The sequence below is a fragment of the Bubalus bubalis genome, chromosome 18 (assembly GCF_019923935.1).
Source record: "Bubalus bubalis isolate 160015118507 breed Murrah chromosome 18, NDDB_SH_1, whole genome shotgun sequence".
Lineage (NCBI taxonomy): Eukaryota > Metazoa > Chordata > Mammalia > Artiodactyla > Bovidae > Bubalus > Bubalus bubalis.
Window position 1 is genome coordinate 49,521,642 of NC_059174.1, and position 27,060 is coordinate 49,548,701.

The window sequence follows — 27,060 nt, forward strand, 5'->3', positions numbered from 1 at the left end:
TCCAGGACCGGAACCTGGGCTCTTGTCTAACACTCAGAAATGAATTGTTGGAGGAGACACATGTGCTGACAAAGCAAGAGATTTTTCTTGGGAAAGGGTACCTGGGTGGAGAGCCATAGGGTAATGGAACCCAGGAGAACAGCTCTGTTACATGGCTAGCAGTCACAGGTGTTATGGTGATGGGATTAGTTTCCGGGTTGTCTTTAGCCAATCATTCTGATTCAGAGTCCTTCCTGGTGGTGCACGCCTACTTCAGGCCAGATGGATGCCAGAGAGAAGGATTCTGGGAGGTGGTCGGATATGTGGGGTCTCCTTTGGACCTCTCCCAAACTTCTTCTTCTAATAAGTGGAGGCTTAGTAGTTCCGTGTTCCTTGCCAGAAAGTCCTGTCATAAAACAACTCCTGCAAAATGTTACTCTGGTGCCTGGCCAGGGTGGATGGTTTCAAACAGTGCACTTGCCCTAAAACCCTGGTCACTGGAACCATCTCTATTTAGCTGGAGAGGAAAGAGTCAGCAAGCAGCTGAGAAAAGCTGACCAGTCCTCATTAGAACAAGGTGAGCCGTCTTTGCCAGAAGACCAAGGTACCCCTGACGAGGCTTTGTCTGAAGGACATTGCAGCACTGAACCGCTTCTGCCAGAAGGGCACTGCAGCACAAGAATATACTCTATGAAACATTCCAAAGCAAAAGAAAACATCAAACCAAAGGCACAAGAACAATATGAGAAAGCTACACGTGCAGCAAAGAAACAAGAATTTGAGAGGCAAAAAAAAAGAGCAAGGAGAAACTCCAAGGCTCTACCAACACAAGAAAATGGAAGTGTTCAAAGTGCTGAGTCAGAAGACTCTCAAAAGGGCCAAATTCGAATTTACAAATGGAGAATTTTCTGAAACAATACTGGAAAAGAATGAAGGTGAAATATTTAGGGTAAAAATAACAACTTGGTATTGACTATTTTTCTATGGGGACTGACCCTCCTAATAGGTAACTAAATTTGTCAACATAAACTGGATTGGGAAGCTATAGGGGGAAACAAAAAAAACAAAACAGGTGTAGAGGTGATGCCATATTCATGTCCTTTCAATTCTCGTTCATAGTTCAGCTGATCGTCTTCCTTGAGACGCGACAAGGACGTCAAGTATCCCTCACCAAATCGTTGCCAAGTCGTTCCAAATGCCGTTTAAACCGGATTTGTCCGTATTGCTTCATCACGTTCTTTCTTAAAGCAACACGACATCTTGGGTGCAACGGAAACGAGAAACCAGTTTCTCGTAGCACCAGCAATCTTTCCTGTCAAACAGTTCAAACTAGGTTTCAGTGCACACAGACAAACCAGATCAATAAACTCCTTTAACACGTCTTGGTAGGGTGATTCATTTCGCAGAAAGAGCATCATCTTACCCTCGAGATAAGTCCACACAAGGTGCCTTAGACAACACAGGAGGAGGTCTTCCATAAGGAAGTCGTTCTGGCTCTCTCGCAAAACATAATGAATATCGCCTTGCTTTCGGTCAGGCGGTGGCTGCGACTTAATTCGCAGGGGTGCCTGAGCGTCTCTGCAGAGAGGCCAGGGTCACTACAGACAGAAGCTGAAAGTCGTTCACCGCTCTCGTAGTGAGGAGAGGCCCCGCGCAGGGTGCAGGCACCCAGGGAAAGCCGCAGATTTTAAAGCCCTGTGGAAGTCTGAAGGGGGCGTGTCAAAGCCTGAGCTGAGATCTGGTGGTTGGCAGACAAAAAAAGCGCTCCAGGAAGTGGAGAGTGGGGGGGGGGTGGGGGGAGCCAAGCCACCTGCTGGCATATCCCTTTTTCAATAAGCCGAGTGTGTTTGGAGCTCTGGAGGCAGTCTATGAGAAGCCGGGGACCGGGACCGTGGGACTAAGAGCTACGTGTGTGTGAGAATCAAATATGGGGGTACTTGTGTCTCGAGAGGGCTGAGAAAGCTTGCTAGGGGTAGTGTCATTGCACCCGAATCCTTGGGCGCGTTGTGGCCATCAGAAGCCGTGCAGAGACTCCAGATGGCGGGAGACACAATTCCCGAAGCTCCTTGAGTGCAGGCATCTCTGAGGGCGCTGACGGGACTGTCTGTTGACTCTAATGTGGAAGGAAGATGTGTACATGAGCACTGTGTTGCCTCAGAACCCCAGGAAGGGACCAGAAGGTGTGAGATGTCTGTGTCCTTAGCACATGAAACAGGCTTCCACTGCATCTCCTTGAAGGCGGATGTCGTCCTGAAACCTCACACTGCTGGCCAAGAAGTGTGGTGGGTGAGGCTACTCCGCTCTCAAACAAGTAGACCGGCCTGGTTGGTGGAAAGAAGGAAAGTTTGCTTTATTTCAGACGCCAGCGGGCCGGGGGGAGGATGCTGGACACCTATCCAAAGGCCGACTGATCACTCCCCCACCCAAAGCCTTCCTGGCAACCAGTGGGGCAAGAGCTTTTCCAGACAGAAGTGCGAGGGGGCTGCTATATGCTGAAACAGCACCGTCAGCTGCTATATTTTCTCAAGAAAATACAGGAAAAGAACATTACTTAAGACTTGTTGCCTGACTAAACAAGGTTAAAACTATCTACTTGCTATTGAGTACTTTTGCACAGGGGCTGTCCCTCCTGACGTGTAACTAAATTTGTCAGCACAAACTGGATGGGGAAGCCACAGGGGGAAACGCACACACAAAACAGGTGTAGAAGTCATGCCGTTTTCAAATCCTTTCAATTCTCGTTCATAGTTCAGCTGATCGTCTTCCTTGAGACGCGACAAGGACGTCAAGTATCCCTCAGCAAATCGTTGCCAAGTCGTTCCAAATGCCGTTTAAACCGGATTTGTCCGTATTGCTTCATCACGTTCTTTCTTAGAGCAACACGACATCTTGGGTGCAACGGAAACGAGAAACCAGTTTCTCGTAGCACCAGCAATCTTTCCTGTCAAACAGTTCAAACTAGGTTTCATTGCACGCAGACAAACCAGTTCAATAAACTCCTTTAACACGTCTTGGTAGGGTGATTCATTTGGAAGAAAGAGCATCATCTTACCCTCGAGATAAGTCCACACAAGGTGCCTTAGACAGCACAGGAGGAGGTCTTGCATAAAGGAAGTCGTTCTGGCTCTCTCGGAAAACATAATGAATATTGCCTTGCTTTCAGTCAGGCGTTGGCTGCGACTTAATTCGCAGGGGTGCCTGAGCGTCTCTGCAGAGAGGCCAGGGTCACTACAGACAGAAGCTGAAAGTCGTTCACCGCTCTCGTAGTGAGGAGAGGCCCCGCACAGGGTGCAGGCACCCAGGGAAAGCCGCAGGTTTTAAAGCCCTGTGGAAGTTTGAGGGGGCGTGTCAAAGCCTGAGCTGAGATCTGGTGGTTTGCAGACAAAAAAAGGGTTCCAGGAAGTGGGGAGTTGGGGGGGGGGGAGCCAAGCCAGCTGCTGGCATATCACTTTTTCCATAAGCCGAGTGTGTTTGGAGCTCTGGAGGCAGTCGTTGAGAAGCCGGGGCCCGGGACCGTGGGACTATGAGCTACGTGTGTGTGAGAATCAAATATGGGGGTACGTGTGTCTCGAGAGGGCTGAGAAAGCTTGCTAGGGGTAGTGTCATTGCACCCGAATCCTTGGGCGCTTTGTGGCCATCAGAAGCCGTGCAGAGACTCCAGATGGCGGGAGACACAGTTCCCGAAGCTCCTTGAGTGCAGGCGTCTCTGAGGGCGCTGACGGGACTGTCTGTTGACTCTAATGTGGAAGGAAGATGTGTACATGAGCAGTGTGTTGCCTCAGAACCCCAGGAAGGGACCAGAAGGTGTGAGACGTCTGTGTCCTTAGCACATGAAACGGGCTTCCACTGCATCTCCTTGAAGGCGGATGTCGTCCTGAAACCTCACACTGCTGCCCAAAGAAGTGTGGTGGGTGCGGCTGCTCCGCTCTCAAACAAGTAGACCGGCCAGGTTGGTGGACAGAAGGAAAGTTTGCTTTATTTCAGACGCCGGCGGGCCGGGGGGAGGATGCTGGACACCTGTCCAAAGGCCGACTGACCGCTCCCCCACCCAAAGCCTTCCTGGCAACCAGTGGGGCAAGAGCTTTTCCAGACAGAAGTGCGAGGGGGCTCCTATATGCTGAAACTGCACCGTCAGCTGCTATATTTTCTCAAGAAAATACAGGAAAAGAGCATTACTTAAGACTTGTTGCCTGACTAAACAAGGTTAAAACTATCTTCTTGCTATTGAGTTCTTTGTACATCCACTGTCCCTCCCAACATGTAACAGTTTTTCAACATAAATTGCATTCCCAAGGAAAACAGTGGCAGCTTATAGCCTGGGTTCAGTCTGGCCATCATGCAGTTAACATCTCCACGTGTTCCTTTGGTATCTATAACGTGGCTCACAGGCTATATCTCAGAATATTATCTATAGCCCTTCAGAAACAGCTAAATATCCTTGACTATGCTTAATGACTACGTTATTATTAGTCTCTTTTGACTCCACCTTTGCTTTCCCATCTCTCACTTCTTTGATTGCAGTCATTCTTTGACTAAAGTTTTCCTCAGATAGAAGTAAGGCAGGCACATGGCGGGGCATGAGGCGCAAGGACCATAGGGTTCTGCTCCTGTTTCAATACCTGTGCTCCTGGAGAAAGGGGGATGCCGCTAAAACATTGTGTGCCCAGAGGGTGTGCAATGGAGATGCCGAGCCCTTGTGGTACCTGTGGGAAGCCTGGAAAGGGGGAATTGTGTCCCTTTGGGAGTGCAGGCTGTCTTAGATGAGAGACTGTTGACACAGGCACTGAAGAAAAGAAAATATGTGCCAGTTGTTGATTGAACAGAATCAGTGGTTTTGACAGTATTGGATATTGGGTCTGGGGGCTCTAATCGATGAAGCCGCAGTATTATTAGTAGTCATCCAGTATGGAATGCCCTAAATTTTTCCCCAAATTTTAGGCCAGGCAAGGTTCGGGTCTTAAACAGAGAAATGGGGATAATCATGCCTTTAGTAATTAGGGTTTTACAAAATTTTCATCTTTTAAGACTATGTTTTCATTTACTTTGGAGCACATTAACTGTTTTAACTCAGAGGGAGTGGTCTCTAGGATGCTGTTTTATGAAACCAATTCACAATCACAAGAAAATTGGTTTAATTTTAATGTATGTTACAGTGTCTCTGCCCATAAGGGATATTTTAAAACAATGGCTAGTATGACTGGAAATTTAGGCCAGGCATCAGTTACAGTGAAACATTATATTCTTCTATTTTATATGTAGATGGGCTTCCCTGGTGGCTCAGATGGTAAATTACCTGCCTGCAATGCAGTAGATGGGGTTCCATCCCTGGGTTGGGAAGATCCCTGGAGAAGGGAATGGCCACCCACTCCAGTGTTCTTCCCTTGAGAATTCCATGGACAAAGGAGCCTGGACGGCTACAGTCCGTGAAGTTGCACAGAGTCGGACACAACTGAGCAACCAACACTTTAATTTTTCATTTGTAGTTACCTGCATTGCCAGCAGATTCTTAACCACTTAGTCCACTAGGGAATCCCCAGATGTCTTTTTATCCAAAATATTTCTGCAAACACTTTTCTGCAAACACTTGGACACACAAAACTCCTCATATATACTATTCATTAAGACAGGATCACACCTGGTTATGATGTGGCTCTGACTTCTGGGCTTTTATTTGTAAAAGCATGAGGCAAAGCAAACATCAGGGGCTCTTACTGGTCAAGAATGAGTGAGTGGATGTGGCGGGGGCCAAGCTTGCAGTCAACGCTGATGACAGCTATTCTCTCCAGGGTCGGGTGCTCTGAAGTCACAACCCCTACAACTTTCAGAGCATTTAGTGCAGCGAGAGCCGCTTCAGTTGTGTCCAACTCTTTGCAACCCCATGGACTGTAGCCCCCCAGGGTCCTCTGTCCATGGAATTCTCCAGGCAAGAATACTGGAGTGGGTTGCCATTCCCTTCACCCTGGCCCAGGGATTGCATTTCAGGCAGATACTGTATCATGCGAGCCAGTGAATTTAAAGTATGTCTAAATGGCTCAGCCTTGGGGAAGATGAATAGTCTCTGAAGAGCAGGGCTGCAGGCACTGACATTGGGCTCATTTAAATCTGGGCACATAGAACCTAGAATCCAGGAGGTTCCAGATGACCTCTGTGCTCATGAGGCTCCCTGTTATTCAGAGCTGTGGCTGATTCCCTCTGGGTAGATTCTGGGGAGAAAGGGCTTGTCTCTGATGAGGCTGGTGTCCCTTCCCATGTCCTCAGCGTCCCCTTTCTCACCTACAGCTTCCTAGTCTCTGTCTCCAATCCCTGCCCACAGTATGCCCTCCTGGGGTCCATGTTGAAGCTCCCCTAGTCTCGGTCTAGTCTTTCCCATCCCGCCTATCATATTGTCTAGGCCTTCGACAGCCCTCCTCTGCTTGCTGAGCTCCTGATGAAGCACCTGGGAAAAGGCAGGGCAGAAGTGGGAGCTGTCTGTGGTGCTGGAGTGGATCAGCTCAGAAATCTTCCTAGGAAAGGAGGGCCCCAGGAAGGATTTACAAGGCAGATCACACTTGTGCTCTGTAGTGTTTTCGGTTTCTTCAACAGGACCACCATGCCTGAAAGTGTGAAAACTTCTCCAGCAGGTGTGTTTATTCCATCTGCAGCCCAGATTCTCACCCGAGTGGTCTAACCACAAATGAACATTCCTCACGTCATTTCCTGTTATTGCAATATGTTTTTCCTGTTTTATTTTATTTTTTTGGTGCAGTAGGTCTTTGTTGCTGTGTGGGGGCTCTCTCTCTGCTGTGAGTGGAGGCTACTCTCTAGTTAGAGTACACACACTTCTTGTTGTGGTGGCTTCTCTTGTTGTGGAGCATGGGCTCTAGGCAGGCAGGCTTCAGTAGGTGTGGAGCACGGGCTTAAATGCCCCAAGGCATGTGAAATCTTCCTGGACGAGGGATGGAACCCATGTCCCCTGCATTGGCAGGTGGACCCTTAACCACTGGAACACCAGGGAAGCCCTACATGTATCTTTCTTGTTACATGTAACTCTTCTTCATTTCAATGGCTAGATTGAATCCTACTGCTGTTGTGTAACCACTAAGTTGTGTCTGAATCTTTTGTGACCCCATGGATTGTGACCCATCAGGCTCCATTAGATTTGCTAGGCAAGAATCCTGGAGTGGGTTTCCCTTATCTCCACCAGGAGATCTTTCCAAGCCAGGGATCGAAGCCATGTCTCTTGAATTGGCAGGTGGGTTCTTTACCACTGAGCCACCTGACAAGCCCAGGGGGATCCTGAGGTGTACCAAAAAGGGACTCAGAGCCAGGCAAAGCAAGATGATTGGCTAAAGGAAATCCAGAAGAAATGCCCCTTAAAAGTGATCCTACCTACCATGAGGCCCGACTCGCCCACTCTCTCTGAGCCCTCTGGCATGTGTACCCACAAGCACCCTTTCCCTCCTAATAAACACTTGCTTGCTTCACCATTTTCCACCTCTAGGTGGGGATTCACCTCTACATAGATAATGAGTCAGGGTTTGTCACCAGCCATTCACCCTGGTGGTCTAGTGCTTAGGATCCAGTGCTCAACCTCCCACAGCCCAATCTCAGTCTCTGGCCAGGACTGAAACCCTGCTTCAAGTCACTGCAGGCCGAGATCAGTCTCCTGCCTGGTTGTGTGCTGACATCCTTCCCCTGCTGGGCTGAGGATCCAGCCAGGCACAGGGCAGGGGAAGGACCAGATCTGGAGGAGCGAGGGCCAAGGGATCTGATCCCCCCTGGGTCGAGGGCTTGGGGAGGTTTTCAGAGGGCACATTTTGGAGGGGAGCCCTGAGGGGCTCACTGTGGGGAGCAGGGATAGTGCTGTGGCAGAAACCCGGGAGCTCGGAGGCCGGTTCCTAATCTGAGCAGAGGGGCCCTGGTGGTCTTGAGAGAAGCTGGGGGCACACAGGACCCAGACGCCAGTCTTCAGGGACTGAATAGGGTCAGAGCAGAGGGGAGGAGCAGCTCTTGTGAAGTCTTAAGAAAATGCACTGTTGTGTTAGAGGACTTATCAGTGTGAGATGTTTATGACCAAGATTTCAGTTTCCTTATGATTTACACATCCCAACTCTGCCTGCCTAACCAACAAGACTGATTTGAACCTGGAGAGACATTACTAACATGATGATAACAGTGTTCAGGAGACAAAGATTACCAGCTTGCCTTCCTGTATTGGTTTCACCACTGCAGGAACCAGGACAAAATATAGAAAAGGAATATTTGCTGTTAGCAGCAATGCACAAATGTTACCTTCCTGCCTGTGTGCCTATTCGGTGGTTCTTTGCGACCCTTTGGACTCTGGCCCCCCAGGCTCCTATGTCCATGGGGTTTCCCAGGAAAAAATGCTCTAGTGGCATGCCATTTCCTACTCCAGGGGATCTTACCCATCCAGAGACCAGATTCAAGCCCCCTCCATGTCCTGCATTGCAGGCATATTCTTTACCGTTCAACCACCCTGACAACGTGTACACTTCACCCTAAAGAAATAAAGGGCATCTGAACTCTCATGTGGCCTCCTGCCTGTTTCTGTGCCAACTTCCTTCTCCTGGAGGGCTGAGACGCCAGGCAGGGGCAGACCAGGGAAGGGCCAGATTGTAACCAAGCAGGACCCACTCAGGCTTTCCCAGAAGAAACTCCCAGTCAAGTCCTCCACCAGCCTTTTATCTGTAGAAAATCTTTCACCAAATAATCCACTGAGGGGCTTCCCTGGTGGTCTGGTGGCTAAGACTCCACCAGTCAAATTCATGGGCTGAAGGTAGTAGGATCCAGGTCGGGGGACAAAGATCCCTCATGCCTTCTGGCGAGGATGGGAGAAAACAAAGAATAAATTTCATCAGAGCAGTGAGAAAATCCTGAAGGGGAAAATGTCAAACAAGACAAAATAATAATACTGAAGCCATCAAACAAAGCCAAGGACTTTTCTTCCTCAAGGTCTCTTGGTAATATTCTGTGCCTTATGTGTGAGCTATTTTGCAGTTACCGAAACCCCCACCAGGCTGAACAAGTGAACTGCTGCCCACAGCAGGTAGACCCCAGACTGGCTGGAACAAGAAGGTTGATGCTGCGGCCTCCCCACTGCCTCAACACCAGCCATGGCTCCATAAACACTAAAGACTCCACATACCCGCTCCAGGCTGGCACTCACGGTCTTGGGGGCACTAGGCCAATGTGGCCCATTTTTCCTAGCAAAGCAGTAAAGCTCTTTCTTTCTACCTCACCCAAACTTCTTTCTTACAGACTTCACTCTGCCTTGGTGTGCAGAGGCTGAATTTGGGTAACAAATTTGGAGTCCCGTGTGGGGTTGGCTTAGGGGTGACCCCCTGGGTGTCCCCTGGCTCCATCACACACTCTAGATTTTTCCTCCACGCAGCCTCTTTCCAGAAGGTTGGAACGCTGGGAAGATTCCTTCAGAGGTCTGATCTCCGAGGACTCAGCTCAAGAAGGCTGAGCCCCAGTCATACTCGGTCCACCAAGCGGTCAGTGGGGACACCAACGGGGTAGAGGAGGGATGAGGAAGGGCCGCTCTAGAGGGTGGGGAGGCCACCTTCGCCTCAAGGATGTTCCTGTCTTCCTCCAGCCCATACCAGCTTGAATTTTGCTGCTCCAAGGAATTATTTTGAGGAAGGAGAAAGACAATGTCTGGGACATCGAGACATCTCGACCAGCATCTGGGTGAGTCCCCCGCTGTGTATCCAAGGCTCCTTCAACATGTACATCTGAGGAACATTTGTTTCCATCTGGGAACACTGAGTGCCTGTCTGGTTAGTTTTCATGTTGGAAATCCCACCTGTGAGGTCTAAGGACTAAGGTCATGGACTTGGCAGAAATTGGAAACAGCCACTCTGAGCTTTATGCTTTCTGGTGTCCTTCCCCTCGTATAAGGTTTCCATCAGCTAATGAGATCTGGTTTGAATTTCGCTCATGGGTGTCTGATCAAAAATGGGAAATGCTCCTTTGATTTCCTCTGATAACCTCCTAGGACACATTTTGGATGACTGGTGCAAAATGACCTACACGTTTAAACCTATCAATAAGGACAAAATAGTTTAACACCATGTAGTCACAATATTAGACTTTAGACTTTGGAGAAAATGGTTGAGATGAAACTCCTTTGAAATTTCAGAACTGGTTCTTTTTGCATGTGCAGTTGGAGAGAGATGGCTTGATGACACATTGTAGTTTTCTAGAACACTCACCCTGAGAGAACAAAGATATTCTTAGGAGAAAAGTTGATGTTAAGCTTCACCATGTCCCTAAGTATTAATACAAACACAGCCCACATTACCTGCGTTTCAGCCTTGGCTTATTTAGAAGAACTGAAACCGAGCCGGGAGACGGGTGGAAGGAGGAAAGAAAAAGAAGCCTTTGACCTCAAGTGTGACTATTTGATGGTTCTCTCTGTTTTTCATCAACTGACAAGTTTAATTGCAGTGCCTGATTCATGAAATGTAAAATGATGATGAAACAGATCTCTGCTCGTGTGTATGTCTCCGTGTGTGTCTTTGTCTTTAGAAAATATTCCTGAGATTAACTTCTAAATGAGCTCTATTCCATTGACTAAAAGTACAATAAGCACTTACAAATGGAGTATTTCTGAGTCACAAAATCTTGGAAATGTTCAGTATTAAGTCTCTGTCTGGCACTGACATCAGTTTAGCTTGTTAACTGTGTCTGATTACTGGAGACACAAGACACCAACATTCTTTCACTGTACTTAGTTCTACTGCTAGTCACTAGGTCATACCTGTGGCAAAAGTCAGCAAGAAAGTTCACTCACACTGATAATTGTCATAAATAACTGAGATAAATGGTATAAAAGCTTTTAGGTAAGCTCTTTAAAAGAATTACACTTTATATTTTGGATGCTCAGGAATTTAAACCATTAGAGTTTTGTTAAATTAAATTCAATGATGAGAATTCATTGAATATTTAAATCAATTTTAGAGAAAACGGTGAAACATTGAGTTCTGAACAAGTCTATGTTTATTTACCTTTTCCTTTTATGAAAAAACACTAAACATTTTTAAATTTATTAAGTACATATCTCCTATGACAAAAGAAAAATTGTGCCCTAAAATATGCATGTCTTATACGTTATAAAATATACTTTTGATAAAAAAAATTAAATTGCCTATTTCTTGATTTTCAGTTTTAAGGGATTTTGCTAATGTGATATGATTTAACATCTACTAAAAATACATGGGAATTTCAGCCTCAGCATCAGTCCCTTCAATGAACACCCCGGACTGATCTCCTTTAGGATGGACTGGTTGGATCTCCTTGCAGTCCAAGGGGCTCTCAAGAGTCTCCTCCAACAACACAGTTCAAAAGCATCAATTCTTCAGCACTCAGCTTTCTTCACAGTCTGACTCTCGCATCTGTACATGACCACTGGAAAACCATAGCCTTGACTAGATGGACCTTTGTTGGCAACGTAATGTCTCTGCTTTCTAATATGCTGTCTAGGTTGATCATAACTTTCCTTCCAAGTAGTAAGTGTCTTTTAATTTCATGGCTGCAGTCACTATCTGCAATGATTTTGGAGCCCAAAAACATAAATTCTGACACTGTTTCCACTGGTTCCCCATCTATTTCCCATGAAGTGATGGGACCTGATGCCATGATCTTAGTTTTCTTTTTTAAATCTTATTTTATATAACTTTACAATATTGTATTGGTTTTCTGAATGTTGAGTTTTAAGCCAACTTTTTCACTCTCCTTTTCACTCTCATCAAGAGGCTTTTTAGTTCCTTTTCACTTTCTGCCATAAGGATGGTGTCATCTGCATATCTGAGGTTATTGATATTTCTCCTGGCAATCTTGATTCCAGCTTCTGCTTCTTCCAGCCCAGCGTTTCTCAGGATGTGACTTTAGCAAGAATTGTGTACATTTCAGGATTGATTAAGATTAAATATAAGTTAATTGAGTAAATGACTTTTATTATTAATAGTAAGCTGCAACAATCCTGGAATTTGGTTTTCTCTCTCTGTTAACAGAACACACTTTTTCTGGAATATGAGCTGCCTTGGAGAACAGATGGTAAGTCTCTTTCTCTAGCTAACTCTGAGTGTTCCAGAGGAACTGTGAGGCATCTCAGAGGGAAATACTAGATTAAGTAGCATCAATGGTATGTTAAACACCATGGGAAGCATTATCAAGTGAATGAGAAGCCTTCTCAGATTATACTGGGATGGATATTATTAACAGAGATTTGCTAAAAAAAATTATGAAATTCCTACGAACCTGGTAGGTCCCAATGTCATAATTAGGACATACCAGGGCATACCAACTTCTGCTACTGAGACATAATTCTGGTTATTGTAACCAAGTTTCTTAACCCATTACATTGTGCTCAGTTGTGTCACTATATCTTTCAGTCTTTAAGTCAGTCACACATAGTTATTGTACTCTGATGGTTTTGCAAAAGGTCTTCATCTCAAAGAAGATTCATAGGAGAGACCATTTTGACGAGCACTGCTGTCTGATCAGTTTCACATTATACCAGGCAACTAACTGGATAAGATATTTTAAAATCCCAGTTAAAAAACCCTGCTGGTATTATAAAAGTGTTTAACAAAAGATGAAATACTGAGTCAACTTGTACATATAGTTTTAAAGTTTATGGGTTTTTTGTTTTTTTTTTGCTCTGAAATATCATTGATCTGTTGGCTTTCTAGATAAAGCCCAGCCCTTCCCCTCAAGCTACTAATGATTGACAGCAATTGAATAAATGCCCTCTGTGAGTAAAACGGAAATATGTTACTTTTCTCTCGCTTGGTTTCTCAGAAGTTAGAGATGCTTAACTCTGAGCAGCCTTATCAGGTAAATAAAAATGACTGTCTCCTGACATTTGCAATAATCTTCATATTTGGGGGCCCTTATGAAGAGAGAAATCCGCAAGCAAAATCAAATGGCAGGATTTGGGCCTGGACTTCCTGAGGTTAGAATGGTGTTGGTTCCTTGTCTTCTGGAATTCAGTCTGAGACTCTCTTTTGTACATATGGTTTTATGATTTACTTATTTAGCATTCTTGGAGGCTGGTCTTTGACGTAGTGCACAGGCTCTTCTTTGCTAGTGCAGGCTTTCTCTAGTTGCAACACTAATTGTGAGCGAGACAATTCCAGCTCTAGCCTCACAGCAAGGACCACTGGGACACCGCATAGTTATCACATGGAAACACTCAAAAACTCATCTTGCTTGTTGCCCTCTAAAATAGGAGGACTCTTTGGAAAAATATCACAAATCATTAATCATTATTCTCATTGTAATATGCTTTCATATTTTTCAAATGTTTGTCCAGGGGCTATGACAAGGTGATCAAAGAGAGAAATAATATTTCCTTAACACAAACTGTTGATGCTAACAAAGCTTGGAACTTGAGATTATTTCCAGCTCTTGTGTCCTTTCCTCAAATCAGATAGGTTGACTCCCCTTGGAATTGTAGCCAAGAAGGAACTTATGAGGCCTTCGTAGATCCCCACCCATGTGCACCTGCCTTTCATCTAGGAAAAACAACTTTAGTCAAGAATGTAATTAATCATAGCAGTGAGAAAATACAGAAAGAAAGGAAACTGTCAAAGAAGTCAAAATAATAATATCGTAGCAATTAAACAAACTCATGGACTGTTAGTTCTTCCTCAAGGGCTATCGATAATATTCGGAGCCAGGACCTTTGACCCCTTTTACAGAATCTGAAACCTCTGCCAGATGGAAGAAGTGAACTATGCCGCCCACAAGCAGGAAGACCTGAGACCGGTGGAACCACAAGGGTGATGCTGCTGCTCCCCAAGACCTCATCATGGACCCAACAGAAGAGCGTCCTCAAGTTGATCAGGCTCTGCTCCTTGAACAATATAAGACTCCTCAAACCCCTCCAGGACCAGACACATGGCCTTTCATTTATTTTAATATTTTATTTATTTATCTATTTATTTGGCTGCGTTGGTTCTGATTTGCAGATGCGGGATAGTCCCTACCTCTGGTGGGATCTTGCTTGTAGCGCAAAGACTCATCAGCTGTGGGGCAAGGGCTCAGCTGCTCCTGGACTGTGAGATCTTAGATTCCCCACCAGGGATCGAACCCACGTCCACTGCATTTCAAGGTGGACTCTAAACCACTGGACCCCCAGGGAAGTCCTAGGACACAGTCTTGAGGGCAATTTGCCTGCTTGGTCCCCCCTGTGGGGCTAAGCAGTAAAGCTAGTTTTTCCATTTCACTTAAATCTCTCTCTCAGATGTAATCTGGCCCCAGTACACAGAGGCCCAATTTTGGCAAGGAGATCTGGAGGGAAACCAGGAGCAATTGGAAGAACCGGATCCTGGGGGCAGGAGGGCTGAGGGACCTGAGTCCCAGCCGGGTGGAAGGCTGCGAGGTGCCAAACGGGACATTCCGGAGGGGAGCCCTGAGGAGGCGTCCTGTGGGCAGCAGGGGCGGCGCCCGCACAGACGGGCTCCTGATCTCAGCGGAGGGGCTAGAGGAACCCGGGCAGCCCCGAGAGGAGTCAGGGGCACAGGGCCCAGGCGCCAGTCTTCTAGGGACAGAATAGGGTCAGAACAGAGGGAAGGAGAAGCTCTGTGCACGGAGGACCCCCTGAGTGTGAGGACTGCCCCGGAGGGGAAACGTGTGGACGACGGTGTGGCCTCCAAGAAGCTCCGTGCTTCCCAAGGCGGGGCCCAGGAGGCTGGCAGTTCCAACAGTGCTGGATGCACCTGAGGCCTCTATTTGCCTCAAGGAGGGAAACTGGGAATGCAGCCCCGTCCCTCCCCCATCAGAGTTATTCCTCACCCTGACTTTCCCCTCCCATCCTTCAGGGCAGTGCCCCTCTCTTCACCCCCTGCCCCCTAAACTCATCGCCCATCCCCGGCTTTTCTAGATTCTTCTGGGCTCTGCACACTCCTAGGCCTGCCCCATCCTCGATTCTCTGCCCCTCCCCGCACTCCAGGTTCTAGATTTCAGACACGCTGGGACCTGGGCTGCAGTGCTTCCACGTGGACACACATCTTGAGCCACAGACAAGAAGGAAAGGAGAAGGGACTAAAAACAACTCTACATACATGAACAGCTGGGGCAAATGATGCACGAGATAAAAAAAGAAAAAAGATCAAAACTCCAGTCACCCCTTTGGAGCTGGAGAACTAAAGTGGGGTCCTGGACGTGATGCCTGCACACAGCACACCAAGCCTGTGGGCAGAGCTGGATTTCAGCCCTCCCGCCCAATGCTGGACCCAGCCTGCCCTCACCCCATTTAGTGCACCAGATTTCCCATGTGTGCCCCTATACCCCCCCAACCCCCCAGGAGCAAACAAGGGAACTTGTCACTTGTTTGACTCCCTGTTGCACTCAGAGCCCCAATAAAACCTTGTCTGAATTTCCTGTCTGGCCTCTTATCAATGTCTATTGACTTAGGTTTCCAAGAACCCCGATGGGTTGCATACCCTCCGGCTCTGCACACTCCTAGGTCAACACCCTCCTCCCTTTCCTCCCTCCCCGCTCCCTGTGTTCTAGACTCTTCTGTCCTCAGTGCCATCCCTTCCCTGGACCCTGGATCTGTTTTGTCTCCACTCTGGTCTCCATTTGGTTCACCTACTCACACATCTCAGCATTTCTCAAACTCGGCTGATGCATGACTTTGACTTCAAGGTGGGCATTCACTTTCCTACAGAGCTTCTCCAGATGCTGCAGGCCCCACCCAGACCACTTCTAAGAGAAATCCTGCTCTTCTCAGCTTGGTCCCAGCTGGAGCCTGGAAAGCCTGCCCTCTGTCCCACTCTCTAGACCCCACCCCAAGACCTCTCACCATTGGCCTCCCTCACTTCCCCTGGGCTCAAGTCCAGGAAGCCTTTACTCACACACCCAGGCTCAACTCAGTTCGTTTTAAATTCTAAAATTATTTCATTGACACTTTTGAAAGGCACTTTCCATTTACAGCTCTTACAACATATTGCCTATATTCCCGTGTTGTACGCTCCATCCTTGAAGCTTTCTTAGGGCTTCTCAGGTGGCACTAGTGTTCAGGAATCCGCCTGCCAATGCAGGACGCACAGGAGACACGGGATCGATCCCTGGGTAGGGGAGATCGCCTGCAGAAGGAAATGGCAACCCAATCCCAGTATTCTTGCCAGGAAAATCCATGGACAGGGGAGCCTGTCTTCCTCGCAGCAGTTGGTACCTCCCCCTCCCCATATTTAAGCTCCTGCCCTCCCACTAGAAGCCACTACTTTCAAAATATCCTTCTGATGCTTTTTTTGTTATATCCACTACTGGCCAGGAAAGTAGTGTATATAACGATTTTTTTTTGTTATATCCACTACAAGAAAACAGTATAAAAGTATAAAAACTTTTTTCTTATATCCACTTCATATACAGTCAAGAAAGTTCTGTATATAGAAACAAAGTGTTACTTTGTGCCACTTTGTTGGATACTGTGCTGTAATCCAACAGCACAGTAAGGAGTAGCCAAAACACAGCCTCTAGGAGATGGAGACTTCCCATATGTCTGTCAGAGCAAGTAAATTCAGGACCTAGACTAAAAGGAACAGAAACCCTCACTTTTTCGGCATGGAGACACTGATTTATTTAACCTCCAAGACAGACCATCCACCAAAATGTTCATCAATAGAGAAATAAAGGGTAACTGGTCCATCTATATACTGAAATACACTCAGCCATCAAAAAAACCGAAGGAAAGAAGGCCATTGGCAGCAGCTTAAATGGACCCACAGATGATCATAAGTAAGTGAAAGACAAATATCCTAAGATATCACTTCTAGATGGAATCTAAACATGGATACAATAAACTTCTTGACAAAACAGAAACAGCCTCCCAGACTTAGAAACAGTCCTTATGGTTACCAAAAAATGAAGGTTTGGGGGCAGGGAGAAATTAGGAACATGAGAATAACAGATACACTAGTGTTTATAAAATAATCCACAAGGACCCCCTGCAAAGCACAAGGAACCCTACTCAACATTCTGTAATGACCTACATGGGGAATGAAGCTGAAAAAGAACATATAAGTCATGTGTGAATTATTCAAGTTGCCGTACAGCTAAAAAAAACACACAAACCACAGTGTAAATTATCTATATATTCCAATTCAAAATAAGTGGCAAAAATAGACCAACTAAACAAACAAAACTGAAGACTCTCTTCTGCTCAGGCCTTGGGACCTGGGCTGATGTCACATCCCTGGAGCCTGAGTAGGCTTGGGTCCCCAGACTGGACTGTCGTGGAGATGAGGGTCTGGGGAGGGTGCACCAGGCAATGAGCCCCCCACCGCGACAGACATGAACTTCCTTTTCCCCTCTGTATGAGCCCACAGTCTCCAGACCCAGGCGGGTCCTCCTGCAGCAGAACAAGCCATAGTGCCCCCAAAGGATGGTGGAGCCTCTGGACTGGAAGAACTTTGCAAAGTCCCCTGGGCTCTGCGTCTCCTGGTGGTGGGGTTGGGGTTCCCACCTCCAGCTTCCTTCCTTAGCGTCACCCCACCTGTGGATGACACCCCCTTCTGCAGAGTGGTGTTGCAATCGGGATCTGTCTTGGGAATGGAGGGTAAGGGGGAGGAAGTAAGGAGACACAAGCCTTAAGCACAGCCACTCTCACTGACAACCCAGAAATAGGACTTGCCCTAAGGCTCTGGTTGCCCAGGTACCCAGAGTTGGGCATGAAGAAATGCTGCCACCTTGTGGCCATTTCCCACAACAACCGCTTGAAAGCCGGGGCTGATGGCTATTCACAAGCCTGCCCTTAAGAAATACCCTGGGGTAAATCACCGGAAAAGAATTCAAAACAGGGCAGACCTTCAAAAAGCTAACTGCAAGATGTAAGTTGTACTCACAGTGTAGAAAATAAACAAGGACCTGGACAGATACTCAACATCACAAATTATAAAGAACTGCAAATCAGTACTCGAATAAGGTTTCACCCTACACTGGTCAGAATGACCATCATCAAAATGTCTATTCTCCCAGTGTTTATTGGGAAGCACATGGAAGCAACCTAGATGTCCACGGATAAAGAAGTTGTGGTATGTATATACAATGGAATAATATTCAGCTATAAAAAGGAAAAAAGTTGAGTCAGTTCTAGTGAGGTAGCTGAAACTGCTGCTGCTGCTGCTGCTGCTAAGTCACTTCAGTCGTGTCCGAATCTGTGTGACCCCATAGACGGCAGCCCACCAGGCTCCCCTGTCCCTAGGATTCTCCGGGCAAGAACACTGGAGTGGGTTGCCATTTCCTTCTCCAATGCGTGAAAGTGAAAAGTGAAAGTGAAGTCGCTCAGTCGAACCTAGAGCCTGTCATACAGGGTGAAGTAAGTCAGAGAACAACAAATATTGTATATTAATAATATATATGGAATCTAGAAAAACGGTATTGATGAACCTGTTTTCAGGGAAGGAATGGAGACACAGATATAGAGAAGGGACTGGTGGACTAGGGAAGGAAAGAGTGGAGCGGATGGAGAAAGTTACATCGATATAGATACACAGCCGAGTCTCAGACAGACAGCCTGAGAAGTTGCTAGATAGTACAGGGAGCCCACCTGGTGCTCTGTGATGAGCCAGAGGGGTGGGATGGGGTTGGGGGGAGATTCTCGAGGGATGGTATACATGGATATAAATATAATTATGACTGATTGACATTGTTGCATGGCAGAAACCAACATGACATTGTTAAGCAATTTTCCTCCAATTAAAAAATAAAACATTTTTAAAAAGATTGTATGCTAAGTCACTTCAGTCATGTCCGACTCTTTGTAACCCCATGGACTACACAGTCCATGGAATTCTCCAGGCCAGAGTACTGGAGTGGGTAACCTTTCCCTTCTCCAGGGGATCTTTGCAAGCCAGGGATCAAACCCACGTCTCCAGCATTGCAGACGGATTCTTTAGTAGCTGAGCCACAAGGAAAGCCCAAGAATACTGGAGTGGGTAGCCTATCTACTCTCCAGGGGATCTTCCTGGACCTAATTAAGCTGAAAAATTTTGCACAACAAAGGAAAACACTGACTAGAGAGCAATGACATATGAATGGGAGAAAATAGGTACAGATCATGTAGGATTCACTGATACGAGGACCTGACACAATAAGCAAGGTGGCGTGTGCAACCAAAAGCAGCAGACTCACTGATAGTTTGAATGACTAGTGGTTTCTAGTGGGAGGGCAGGGGCTTCAATATTGGGGAGGAGGAGTGGGAGGTACAAACTGTTGGGAGTAAGACAGGCTCCTCTGTCCATGGACTTTTCCAGGCAAGAATACTGGGATTGGGTTGCCATTTCCTTCTGCAGGCGATCTCCCCTACCCAGGGATCGATCCCGTGTCTCCTGTGTGTCCTGCATTGGCAGGCGGATTCCTGAACACTAGTGCCACCTGAGAAGCCCTAAGAAAGCTTCAAGGATGGAGCGTACAACATGGGAATATAGGCAATATGTTGTAAGAGCTGTAAATGGAAAGTGCCCTTCAAAATTGTCAATGAAATAACTTACTTTTAGAATTTAAAACAAAGGAAGTGAGTTGAACCTGGGTGTGTGAGTAAAGGCTTCCTGGACTTGAGCCCAGGGGAAGTGAGGGAGGCCAATGGTGAGAGGTCTTGGGGTGGGGTCTAGAGTGTGGGACAGAGGGCAGGCTTTCCAGGCTCCAGCTGGGACCAGGCTGAGAAGGGCAGGATTTCTCTTAGAGGGGGTCTGGGTGGGGCCTGCAGCATCTGGAGAAGCTCTGTAGGAAAGCGAATGCCCACCTCGGAAGTCGAAGTCATGCTTCAACCGAGTGAGAGATGCTGAGATGTGTGAGTAGGTGAACCAAATGGAGACCAGAGTGGAGACAAAACAGATCCAGGGTCCAGGGAAGGGATGGCATGAGGACAAGCATCTAGAACACAGGGAGGGGGGAGGGAGGATAAGGAGGAGGGTGTTGACCTAGGAGTGTGCAGAGCTGGAATGGTATGTTCCCCACCAGAGTTCTTGGAATCCTAAGTCAATAGACATTGATAAGAGGCCAGACAGGAAATTCAGACAAGATTTTATTGGGGCTCTGGGTGCATCAGGAAGGGAGTCAAACAGGTGACAAGCTGCATTATTTGCTCCTGGGGGCTGAGGGGGTGTCGGGGCGCGTGTGGGAAATCTGGTCCATTAAGTGGGGTGAGGGCAGGCTGGGTCCAGCATTGGGCCGGAGGGATGAATGACAGGTCTGCCCAGCCCCTTGGTGGTGCTCTGTCCAGGACCCTCTTTAGTTCTCCAGCTCCAAAGGGGTGACTGGAGTTTTGATCTTTTTTTCTTTTTTTATCTCGTGCATCATTTGCCCCAGCTGTTCATGTATGCAGAGTTATTTTTAGTCCCTTGTCGTTTCCTTCTTGTCTGTGGCTCAAGATGTGTGTCCACATGGAAGCACTGCAGCCCAGGTCCCAGCGTGTCTGAAATCTAGAACCTGGAGCGCGGGGAGGGGCAGAGAATCGAGGATGGGGCAGGCCTAGGAGTGTGCAGAGCCCAGAAGAATCTAGAAAAGCCGGGGATGGGCGATGAGTTTAGGGGGCAGGGGGTGAAGAGAGGGGCACTGCCCTGAAGGATGGGAGGGGAAAGTCAGGGTGAGGAATAACTCTGATGGGGGAGGGACGGGGCTGCATTCCCAGTTTCCCTCCTTGAGGCAAATAGAGGCCTCAGGTGCATCCAGCACTGTTGGAACTGCCAGCCTCCTGGGCCCCGCCTTGGGAAGCACGGAGCTTCTTGGACTCCACACTGTCGTTCACACGTTTCCCCTCCGGGGCGGTCCTTACACTCCGGGGACTCCTCCGTGGCGCAGAGCTCCCCCTTCCCTCTGTTCTGACCCTATTCTGTCCCTTGAAGACTGGCACCCGGGCCCTGTGCCCCCGACTCCTCTCGGGGCCACCCGGATTCCTCTAGCCCCTCCTCTGAGTTCAGGTTCCCATCTGCGCGGCGCCACTCCTGCTGCCCACAGGGCTCCCCTCCGGAATGTCCCGTTTGGCACCTCGTAGCCTTCCACCCGGCTGGGACTCAGGTCCCTCAGCCCTTCTGCCCCCAGGACCCGGTTCTTCTAATTGCTCCTGGTTTCCCTCCAGATCTCCTTGCCAAAATTGGGCCTCTGTGTACTGGGGCCAGATTACATCTGAGAGAGAGTTTTAAGTGAAATGGAAAAACTAGCTTTACTGCTTAGCCACACAGGGGGGACCAAGCAGGCTAATGCCCTCAAGACTGTGCCCTGGGACTTCCCTGGGGGTCCAGTGGTTTAGAGTCCACCTTGAAATGCAGTGGACGTGGGTTCGATCCCTGGTGGGGAATGTAAGATCTCCCAGCCCAGAAGCAGCTGAGCCCTCACCCCACAGCTGGTGAGTCTCTGCACTAAAAGCAAGATCCCACCAGAGGTAGGGACTATCCCACATCTGCAAATCAGAACCAAGGCAGCCAAATAAATAGATAAATAAATAAAATATTAAAATAAATAAAAGGCCGTGTGTCTGGTGGTGGAGGGGTTTGAGGAGTCTTATATTGTTCAAGGAGCAGAGCCTGATCAACTTGAGGACACTCTTCTGTTGGGTCTGTGATGAGGTCTCGGGGAGCAGCAGCATCACCCTTGTGCTTCCAGCCGGTCTCAGGTCTTCCTGCTTGTGGGCGGCATAGTTCACTTCTTCCATCTGGCAGAGGTTTCAGATTCTGTAAAAGGGGTCAAAGGTCCTGGCTCCGAATATTATCGATAGCCCTTGAGGAAGAACTAACAGTCCATGAGTTTGTTTAATTGCTACGATATTATTATTTTGACTTCTTTGACAGTTTCCTTTCTTTCTGTATTTTCTCACTGCTATGATTAATTACATTCTTGACTAAAGTTGTTTTTCCTAGATGAAAGGCAGGTGCACATGGGTGGGGATCTACGAAGGCCTCATAAGTTCCTTCTTGGCTACAATTCCAAGGGGAGTCAACCTATCTGATTTGAGGAAAGGACACAAGAGCTGGAAATAATCTCAAGTTCCAAGCTTTGTTAGCATCAACAGTTTGTGTTAAGAAATATTATTTCTCTCTTTGATCGCCTTGTCCTCACCCCTGGACAAACATTTGAAAAATATGAAAGCATATTACAATAAGGATAATGATTAATGGTTTGTGATATTTTTCAAAAGAGTCCTCCTATTTTAGAGGGCAACAAGCAAGATGAGTTTTTGAGTGTTTCCATGTGATAACTATGCGGTGTCCCAGTGGTCCTTGCTGTGAGGCTAGAGCTGGAATTGTCTCGCTCACAATTAGTGTTGCAACTAGAGAAAGCCCGCACTAGCAATGAAGAGCCTGTGTGCTACATCAAAGACCAGCCTCCAAGAATGCTAAATAAGTAAATCATAAAACCATATGTACAAAAGAGAGTCTCAGACTGAATTCCAGAAGACAAGGAACCAACACCATTCTAACCTCAGGAAGTCCAGGCCCAAATCCTGCCATTTGATTTTGCTTGCAGATTTCTGTCTTCTAAAGGGCCCCCAAAATATGAAGATTATTGCAAATGTCAGGAGACAGTCATTTTTATTTACCTGATAAGGCTGCTCAGAGTTAAGCATCTCTAACTTCTGGGGAAACCAAGCAAGAGAAAAGTAACATATTTCCGTTTTACTCACAGAGGGCATTTATTCAATTGCTGTCAATCATTAGTAGCTTGAGGGGAAGGGCTGGGCTTTATCTAGAAAGCCAACAGATCAATGATATTTCAGAGCAAAAAAAAAAAAAAAACCCATAAACTTTAAAACTATATGTACAAGTTGACTCAGTATTTCATCTTTTGTTAAACACTTTTATAATACCAGCAGAGTTTTTAATTGAGATTTTAAAATATCTTATCCAGTTAGTTGCCTGGTATAATGTGAAACTGATCAGACAGCAGTGCTCGTCAAAATGGTCTCTCCTATGAATCTTCTTTGAGATGAAGACCTTTTGCAAAACCATCAGAGTGTAACAACTATGTGTGACTGACTTAAAGACTGAAAGATATAGTGACACAACTGAGCACAATGTAATGGGTTAAGAAACTTGGTTACAATAACCAGAATTATGACTTGGTAGCAGAACTTGGTATGCCCTGGTATGTCCTAATTATGACATTGGGACCTACCAGGTTTGTAGGAATTTCATAATTTTTTTCTAGCAAATCTCTGTTAATAATATCCATCCCAGTAGAACCTGAGAAGGCTTCTCATTCACTTGATAATGTTCCCCATGGTGTTTAACATACCAGTGATGCTAGTTAATCTAATATTTCCCTCTGAGATGCCTCACAGTTCCTCTGGAACACTCAGAGTTAGCTAGAGAAAGAGACTTACCATCTGTTCTCCAGGGCAGGTCATATTCCAGGAAAAGTGTGTTCTGTTAACAGAGAGAGAAAACCAAATTCCAGAATTGTTGCAGCTTACTATTAATAATAAAAGTCATTTACTCAATTAACTTATATTTAATCTTAATCAATCCTGAAATGTACGCAATTCTTGCTAAAGTCACATCATGAGAAACGCTGGTCTGGAAGAATCAGAAGCTTGAATCAAGATTGCCAGGAGAAATATCAATAACCTCAGATATGCAGATGACACCACCCTTATGGCAGAAAGCAAAGAAAAACTAAAGAGCCTCTTGATGAAAGTGAAAGAGGATAGTGAAAAAGTTGGCTTAAAACTCAACATTCAGAAAACTAAGATCCTGGCATCAGGTTCCATAAACTCATGGCAAATAGATGGTGAAACAGTGGAAACAGTGTCGGATTTTATTTTGGGGGGGCTCCAAAATGACTGCAGATGGTGACTGCAGCCATGAAATTAGAAGACGCTTTTTCCTTGGAAGGAAAGTTATGACCAACCTAGATAGCATATTCAAAAGCAGAGACATTACTTGGCCAACAAAGGTCTGTCTAGTCAAGGCTATAGTTTTTCCATGGTCATGTATGGATGTGAGAGTTGGACTGTGAAGAAAGCTGAGTATCGAAGAATTGATGCTTTTGAACTGTGATGTTGGAGAAGACTCTTGAGAGTCCCTTGGACTGCCAGGAGATCCAACCAGTCCATCCTAAAGGAGACCAGTCCCGGGTGTTCATTGGAAGGACTGATGTTGAGGCTGAAACTCCAATTTATTTTTAATAGATGTTAAATCATATCACATTAGCAAAATCCCTTAAAACTGAAAATCAAGAAACAGGCGATTTAATTTTTTATCAACAGTATATTTTATAATGTATAAGACATGCATATCTTAGGGTACAATATTTCTTTCTGCATATGATATATGTACTTAATAAATTCAAAAATGTTTAGTGTTTTTTCAAAAGGAAAAGGTAAGTAAACATAGACTTGTTCAGAACTCAATGTTTCACTGTTTTCTCTAAAATTGATTTACATTTTCAATGAATTCTCATCATTGAATTTAATTTGACAAAACTCTAATGGTTTAAATTCCTGAGCATCCAAAATATAAAGTGTAATTCTTCTAAAGAGCTTACCTAAAAGCTTCTATACCATTTATCTCAGTTATTTATGACAGTTATCAGTGTGAGTGAACTTTCTTGCTGACAAATTTTGCCACAGATATGACCTAGTGACTAGCAGTAGAACTAAGTACAGTGAAAGAATGTTGGTGTCTCGTGTCTCCAGTAATCAGACACAGTTAACAAGCTAAACTTATGTCAGTACCACACAGAGACTTAATGTTGAACATTTCCCAGATTTTGTGACTCAGAAATACTCCATTTTAAAGCACTTATTGTACTTTTAGTCAATGGAATAGAGCTCATTTAGAAGTTAATCTCAGGAATATTTTCTAAAGACAAGGACACACATGGAGACATACACACGAGCAGACATCTGTTTCATCATTTTACATTTCATGAATCAGGCACTGCAATTAAACTTGTCAGTTGATGAAAAACAGAGAGAATCGTCAAATGTTCACACTTGAGGTCAAAGGCTTCTTTTTTTTTTCCTCCTTCCACCCGTCTCCTGGCTCAGTTATAGTTCTTCTAAATAAGCCAAGGCTGAAACGCAGGCAATGTGGGCTGTGTTTGTATTAATACTTAGGGACATGGTGAGGCTTAACATCAACATTTATCCTAAGAATATCTTTGTTCTCTCAGGGTGAGTGTTCTAGAAAACTAAAGTGTGTTATCAAGACACACTCTCCAACTGCACATGCAAAAACAACCAGTTCTGAAATTTCAAAAGAGTTTCATCTCAACCATTTTCTGCAAAGTCTAAAGTTTATTGTGACTACATAGAGTTAAATTATTTTGTCCTTGTTGATAGGTTTAAACATGTAGGTTGACCAGTCATCCAAAATGTGTCCTAGGAGGTTATCAGAGGAAATCAAAGGAGCATTTCCCATTATGATAAGACACCTATGAGCCAAATACAAACCAGACCTCATTAGCTGATGGTAACCTTATATGAGGGGGAAGACACCAGAAAGCATAAAGCTCAGAGTGGCTGTTTCCAATTCCTGCCAAGTCCATGACCTGAGTCCTTAGACCTCACAGGTGGGATTTCCAATATGAAAACTAACCAGACAGGCACTCAATGTTCCCCAGATGGAAACAAATGTTCCTCAGATGGACATGTTGAAGGAGCCTCGGATACACAGCGGGGGACTCACCCAGATGCTGGCCAAGATGTCTCAATGTCCAAGAAGGTGTCTTTCTCCTTCCTCAAAATAATTCCTTGGAGCAGCAAAATTCAAACTGGTATGGGCTAGAGGAAGACAGGAACATCCTTGAGGCGAAGGTGGCCTTCCCACCCTCTAGGGTGGCCCTTCCTCTTCCCTCCTCTACCGCCTTGGTGTCCCCACTGCCCGCTTGGTGGACCGAGTATGACTGGGACTCAGCCTTCTTGACATGGGTCGTCAAGGATCAGGCCTCTGAAGGAATCTTCCCAGCGTTCCAACCTTCTGGAAAGAGGCTGCGTGGAGGAAAATCTAGAGAGTGTGATGGAGCCAGGGGACACACACGGGGTCACCCCTAAGCCAACCCCACACGGGACTCCAATTTTGTTACACAAATTCAGCCCTTGCACACCAAGGCAGAGTGAAGTCTGTAAGAAAGAAGTTTGGTGAGGTAGAAAGAAAGAGCTTTACTGCTTTGCTAGGAAAATTGGCCCACATTGGCCTAGTGCCCCCAAGACCATGAGTCCCAGCCTAGAGCGGCTATATGGAGTCTTTAGTGTTCATGGAGCCATGGCCGGTGTTGAGGCAGTGGGGAGGCCGCAGCATCAACCTTCTTGTTCCAGCCGGTCTGGGGTCTACTTGCTGTGGGCAGCAGTTCACTTGTTCAGCCTGGTGGGGGTTTTGGTAAGTGCAAAATAGCTCACACATAAGCCACAGAATATTACCAAGAGACCTTGAGGAAGAAAAGTCCTTGACTTTGTTTGATGGCGCCAGTATTATTTTGTCTTGTTTGACATTTTCCCCTTCAGAATCCTCTCACTGCTCTGATGAAATTTATTCTTTGTTTTCCCCCATCCTCGCCAGAAGGCATGAGGGATCTTTGTTCCCCGACCTGGATCCAACTTCAGCCCATGACTTTGACTGGTGGAGTCTTAGCCACCAGACCACCAGGGAAGCCCCTAAATGGATTATGTGGTGAAAGATTTTCTACAGACAAAAGGCTGGTGGAGGACTTGACTGGGAGTTTCTTCTGGGAAAGCCTGAGTGGGTCCTGCTTGGTTACAATCTAGCCCTTCCCTGGTCTGCCCCTGCCTGGCGTCTCAGCCCTCCAGGAGAAGGAAGTCGGCACAGAAACAGGCATGAGGCCACAGGAGAGTTCAGATGCCCTTTATTTCTTTAGGGTGAAGTGGACACGTTGTCAGGGTGGCTGAGGGGTAAAGAATATGTCTGCAATGCAGGACATGGCGGGGGCTTGAGTCTGGTCTCTGGATGCATAAGATCCCCTGGAGTAGGGAATGGCAGGCCACTACAGTATTTTTGCCTGGGAAATACCCTGGACATTGGAGCCTGGGGCACCACAGTCCAAAGGGTCACAAAGAACCATGGAACAGGCACACAGGCAGGAAGGTAACATTTGTGCATTGCTGGTAACAGC

General features: G+C 46.4%; 3 long non-coding RNA genes and 1 pseudogene across 5 annotated transcripts in view; 1 reads left to right on the forward strand and 3 right to left on the reverse strand.

Annotated features, from left to right (window-relative positions):
- LOC102391053 overlaps nucleotides 1-27,060 on the reverse strand; it is a 214,638-nt pseudogene that overhangs the window by 105,349 nt on the left and 82,229 nt on the right.
- LOC123330140 lies at nucleotides 1,086-3,354 on the reverse strand. The gene is made up of 2 exons (XR_006545835.2): nucleotides 2,670-3,354; nucleotides 1,086-2,300 (listed from the first exon to the last, which is right to left on the reverse strand). It is a non-coding gene; the product is annotated as an uncharacterized LOC123330140 (long non-coding RNA).
- LOC123330131 lies at nucleotides 3,453-15,372 on the forward strand. 2 transcript variants are annotated; one of them, XR_006640156.1, is made up of 6 exons: nucleotides 3,453-3,928; nucleotides 9,371-9,476; nucleotides 9,578-9,672; nucleotides 11,997-12,039; nucleotides 12,678-12,739; nucleotides 13,689-15,372. It is a non-coding gene; the product is annotated as an uncharacterized LOC123330131 (long non-coding RNA). The 2 variants fall into 2 exon arrangements; XR_006640155.1 differs by lacking the exon at nucleotides 9,371-9,476 and having other exon boundaries at nucleotides 3,460-3,928.
- The window catches only part of LOC112580303, a 30,818-nt gene continuing 25,176 nt past the window's right edge, over nucleotides 21,419-27,060 (reverse strand). The window contains exons 3-7 of one of the 2 annotated variants that reach the window (XR_006640157.1): nucleotides 25,620-25,714; nucleotides 23,312-23,354; nucleotides 22,613-22,674; nucleotides 22,410-22,466; nucleotides 21,419-21,662 (exon numbers count right to left, since the gene is read on the reverse strand). This is a non-coding gene — a long non-coding RNA (uncharacterized LOC112580303). The remainder of the gene's footprint in view (nucleotides 21,663-22,409; nucleotides 22,467-22,612; nucleotides 22,675-23,311; nucleotides 23,355-25,619; nucleotides 25,715-27,060) is intronic. The other variant, XR_006545813.2, reaches the window with a different exon arrangement.